Here is a 6,173-nt window from a genome sequence, read left to right on the forward strand (position 1 = left end):
TAACAAAATGATTAATTTACTTTTTGATACAACTTACAGGGATGAATTTGCCATTTTTTGAGTGGAGGGGACAAAATACAATTTTACTCCTAATACATGGGCCTCCATGATACTTTTACCAAAAATAGTAATAGAATGCAAAGAAATCCAAAATTATTTAAAAAAACTAATTAATAAATACTCTAAAACACAGATTTAAGGTAAAATGTACAATTACAATTATAATCATAAATAATACGTGTCCAAATAATTATAACGAATCAAATGATTGCAATGTACAAACAGGCTAAAAAATTAAAATATATCCAAACTTAAATTAGATATGCTTTATACAGGGGCGAAGTTAGAAATTTTATTTGAGGGAGTCGAAATTAAATTATATTTTTTTATGATAGTAAAAATGCAATTTCACCATTTTAATAGTCTGTATATTTATAATTTTTAAATGATTAAATTAAATTTTTATCATTATTGGGATTACTAATTTAAAATTTTATAAATTATAAAATAGTTTAAAAAAAAAATTTCTATTTTAGGGATCAAGCCCTTGCCATGCCCCAAATTTTATACCAAATAAATCTCTCAAAAAAATGGAGAGTAATATTATGAACATATATGATACAATGAAGCCCAAAAAAACTTCTAAAAAAATAAATATATAATTTTTTTTGAACAATCTCATCATATTTACTTTTTTATTGACACATGTCTAGAACTACTCATAATCCCCTTCCCAACTCATAAATATGAGCATAATACGCTTCAGCACACTCGAACTCACACCCTTAATCGACAAAAATAAAATAAAATCTACGTTCACTTCACACACAAAACAACCAATAATATATACCCAAAAAGGAGTACGTTTTAATGCCATCATGTACATACCTAAGATTCCGGCGATTTTTCCTCTCATTTTATTTTATTTTTTATTTTTGAATTTAAAAGGAAAGAGAAATAAAATAAAATAACATAAGGGTTTCCTCCTAATTAATTAGATAAATTATATTTTTGTAATAATTATAATAATAAAATATTTTACAGCTGAAAATAAGGCCGGCCATTGCACGATCTTTGTTTGCAGGGTTGGACTGAAATAAATATGGGTTAAAAGTTGATAAAAATAAATAAATAAAGGAAAAAAGGAATAAAATCTCAGCAGAATTGCAACTATTTTGGAAATTCATCAAATCTGATTTTGTTCTTCTCCCATCATAATAATTATTATAAATTTTTATCCAACTATAAATTTAATCCTTATACTTTACAAAACTTAAGAAATTTTAATTTGTCATAAGCCAGTCCTCGTATTTATTAAAACTAAGAACCGAATCTAAAATTTATCAGTTCAACAATTTATATATATAAAAAAATAGAGGGTAAAAACCAATCATTTAACAATTTTATTTGCAACAAATTAACAATTTATTTACCGACTGAACTAAAAGTTTTTGACAATTTAAAATATAGGGACTAATTTCTAGATCTTCATAAAGTAGAAGGGTGCAATTCAAAAATTAGACCAATTTGTTTCTTTGGTTCATTGCCAGCCTGCGGGTTTTATGTAGGCTTTTTTAATTTGGGTTCAAGAGGACAAATATTATTATTTTATATAATTAGCATAATTACAATTAATATAATATTCAACCTTATCTCATTAATCATCATTTTTTTGTGTGTTAATTAATAAATAAAAAACATTGATTACAGATAAACAAAAATAATAATTTAGTCTAATTCCACATGTTCAGATATCTCTTTTGGAACTTGTATGCTAAATAATATATATTATGATATGCTTTGTCTTAATTTAAAATTTTAAATGATGGGAACACAATTATTTTTATTTTTATTTTATATGTATTTTACTATTATCGTTTACGTAAATCAACATAAAGAATTATAAATCGACATCGTTGTTAATGCAGCAGGACGTGGATTCGAATGCACTAAAGCACATTATCCTCCTATTTAAGGGTTTCAGAACTTATAATGAGATTAATGTTATATATATAATGTCACCACTTTAATATTTGTAGTTAAATGATAGAGTGACATAAATTGTAATTTTATTTACGGAAAAAAATATATTTAATATTTATTAATATAAAAAATCAAAGAGGTCGTTTTTTATAAAAGAATGAATTAAATCGGATTTAATTAGTTTTTAAAATTTATTAACATCGTATTGGAATTTGATTCGTTTCAGCTCATAATTGTTTAAATATTAGATATATAAAGTTATAAAATTTATTTGATATATTATTTAAAATTAATTGTGAAATATAATTAAATTGTTTAATAAATTTAAATTTTAAAACTTTACATGTAAAGTGGGAATAATTTAAGGTTAAAAAAGTAAAATAAAAATAATTAAAAAAATTATATCTTAAGTGATGAGTAAATTTTTATTTACTTATCATTTTCACACTTTTTGTTATAAATTATATAAAATGTTCAGAAAATTAAATCAGTTTGAGTCTATTTAATTTATTTTAATGGATTATCACACAAAATTTCAAATCTGTTAGCAACAATAAAAATTAGGGTAATACACCCGAGGTTTCTAAATTATTAGTAATTTTATATTTAGGTCACTTAACTTTAAAAAATTACAAAATGTTTATTGAACTATTCGAAAGTTTTTATCTAAGCCATCAAACTATTAAAATCGTCGTTATATGGCATTCTCTGTTTGCACCGCCCCACCAATTGAAAACTCACATTTCTCTTCTCTTTTACAGTTCAGTTTTTTTTTCATAAAACAACATTCTTCTCTGATCTTCAACATTAACCGTCAGATCGACTTGGACCTAAGTTATGTTCTTCTACTCATCAATGGGTATTAATCTGCCATACCGATCATCAAATCGTCTTGGAGCTTGTTAGTCACAACCCCATTGAATCAAATAAAAACTCTCGAATAGTTCAATGGCTAGTTTATAACTTTTTAAAGTTGAGCGACCAAAACGTGAAATTACTAATAATATAGTAACCTTAAATGTAGTTTACCCTAAAAATTATAATGCTGGTTATGATAATTTAAAATAAAAATGTGGTCCAACAAAAAGCATGGTGCATGCAGTGGACATAAATCAATATATTATAAGCATGAGCCATGGCCTTAGGTCTACAAATTGAGCCAAATGCCAGTTAGACCATGGCTAATGCCGGCCTAACATTTGGCCCTTTCATTATTGTTTACTATAAATATTAATATAACAAAAAATATATATATTTATTATAATAATCTGTAGCTCTTTCAGAATGTATATGATTTTATTCTAAATTACATAAACACATTACCTAAATAAAACTAAGTGATAGCTTTTTTTTTTTGGTAAATTATAAAAATAGTCACTTTTGTTTCCTTCAGGTTACATTTTAGTCACTTACGTTATCGCGTTGTAATATTTTACTCATTGAACTGTTAATTATCGTTAATGGTGTAACAGTAAGTTAATGTGGTACGTTAAATCATCATTTCGGAAATAAAAGGGTTAATTTATATAATCAATCCCTATTTTTTTCCGTCTTGAGCAATTTAATTTTTTTCTTTTATGTTTTTTTCATTCTCTTCTGCTTCTCCCTCTGTTTTCCTCCTATCTCCATTTCTTTTAACGTAGTTTTTCTATATTTTTCATTTGTTAAAACTAGTCCCTATACTTTTATTTTTCTGAACAATTTAATTTTTTCGAGTGAGGCGAGCTTGTGAACTAGTTTTAACAAATGGAAAATATAGAAAAACTACGTTAAAAGAAATGAAAAAGAGATGAAAACAAAGGGAGAAGCAGAAGAGAATGGGAAAAAAAAGGAAAATTAAAAGAACATACAAGAAAAAATTAAATTGTTCAAAATGAAAAAATATAGGGATCAATTGTAGAATTTAACCTAAAATTTTCATTTAAAATGACAATTTAACATGCTACGTCAACTTACCGTTACGCCGTTAACAACAATTAATGGCTCAGTGACTAAAATGTAACTTGAGACAAACAAAAGTGACTATTTTAATAGTTTACCCTTCTTAAAAAAAGAAAGGAAGAATGTTGGTATGCAATAATGAAAAGGACATTACAATTTAAATAAAAGAAATTAATTAATTTTTTTTTTCAAACCAACGCGTAAACTATAGGTCAATAACCCCATTTTTTTAAAAATTTTTTTAATAGGGGAGGAATATTATTGAAAATATTGCATGAATGTTATTAAGAGTATTTTTAGTCTAAAAAGGGTTTTAATTGTAAAAAAATAAACATTAAGGATTAATTTCATAATTAAGTATTGAAGCATTCTCAACTTAATTATATTATATTTAGAATTTGTCCCTTAGTGTGTTTGGACTTCATGCTTACTAAAGGGGGATTATTTAATTTTAATTAATTACCAACATAATATTTAATATTATCATATTTAATTACTATTTTATTACAATGCACCTTCATGATTTAATTAAAAACCAATAATAGGAAGAATGTAGACTAAATTGTTATAATATCCTTCCCATCAAATTTTAAAATGATTAATTTAATTAAAAGTATAAAAAACAAAGGGTGAATATACTATTTGGTACCTAAGTTTGACTTTAATGTTCAATTTGGTACTTCAATTCCGAGTTTTTTTGTTCCATCTAAGTACTGGAGTTTGGTTTCAATGTTTAATTTGGTACTTGAGCTTTTTTACCCTATTAAGCAGGGGCGAAACTAGGGGGACTGGTAGGGGTCCAACCCCCCCTAAATGGAAAATTTTTCATTTAGGCCCTTTAAAATTTTAAATCAATAAAATTAAAATTGCACTTTGGCCCCCTAAAAATATAAAAATTTGATTTAATCATTTAAAAATTATAAATATATAGACTATTAAACTGGTGAAATTGTATTTTTGCTATCATAAAATTTACAATTTAATTTCGGCCCCGCAAACAAATTTTATGGTTTCTCCCTCGCAATTAAGTACGGCTATTTTACTAGAGCACATGTGTCAAACATTTATTGGTCTAGGTACCAATTTGAACAATGAAGCCTAACTTAGATACTAAATTAGGAAAAAGAAAACTCCAGTGCCAAATTAAATAATGAAGGAAGGCTTAAGTAACATATACTAATTAACCAAAATTAAAATGTAATTTTGTTTTAAATAGTTGACATCTGTCCCATTCCTTATCTTGACACCTGTCAACCCAATTACTGTTTTTTTTTTCCAACGCCTTTTGCAGATTTTTTTATTACATATCAATGGTCAATTTTCACATTTGGTACTTATTTATGTTCGATTTAAGATTTAATCTCTATACATCAATTTTCTATATAATTTGGTACCTCGACTTTTATAATATCATTAATTAACTTAAGTACTTTATTTTAATTAAATTGGTGACATGAATTTTAACAATTTTATATTTATTCGTTAAATTCAAGTCCATTACAATGTCATTTTTTGTTACATGACAACTAAATGAATTTTTTTTTAATTTCAAAATATCATACTGGCAAATTTAAAAGAAAAATTTTAATGGTGTTAACAACTAAACTTAAATTTTATAATCTAAAAAGTACGAGAACTAAATTCCTAAATCGAACACCTCCAGCCTTTTGCTTTTTTTTTTAGATTATATAACAATGGTTAAATTTTAGTTTTTGTCTCTATATTACGCTCAAGTTTAAATTTTAATCTCTATACTTCAATTTTGACATAATTCCATACATAAACTTTAATAATGTCATTATTTAGTTTATATACTTTATAAAAAATTGACAAAATTTTAAGAATGGTTAACATCGTTCAAATTTTCTGTTAAATTTAAGTCCATTGTAATATCATCTTTTTGTTACATTGTTGCTAAGAGAATTTTTTTATATTTCAAGATGTCACGTAAACGAGTTTAATAGAATAATTTTAATCATATTAACAACTAGACTTAAATTTTTAAATTCGAAAAGTAGAGATATTAATTATTGAAAATAAAAATATAAAAACTCAACTTTAAATGCACGAAACATATTTTAACATCCAAATATACCTCTCTAATTTTGGATCCAAAATTAGAGATGCTATTGAGTTTGGAGGATAATAGGATGGATTTAAGAGAATGAGACCTCAAAGCTTGTGATTTGGAACTCTCTTTTGGTTGGACTCAAGAGAAGAAATTTTGGTTTTTTTACACAATAATATTA

This window comes from Gossypium hirsutum, chromosome D02 (genome assembly GCF_007990345.1).
Source record: "Gossypium hirsutum isolate 1008001.06 chromosome D02, Gossypium_hirsutum_v2.1, whole genome shotgun sequence".
NCBI lineage: Eukaryota > Viridiplantae > Streptophyta > Magnoliopsida > Malvales > Malvaceae > Gossypium > Gossypium hirsutum.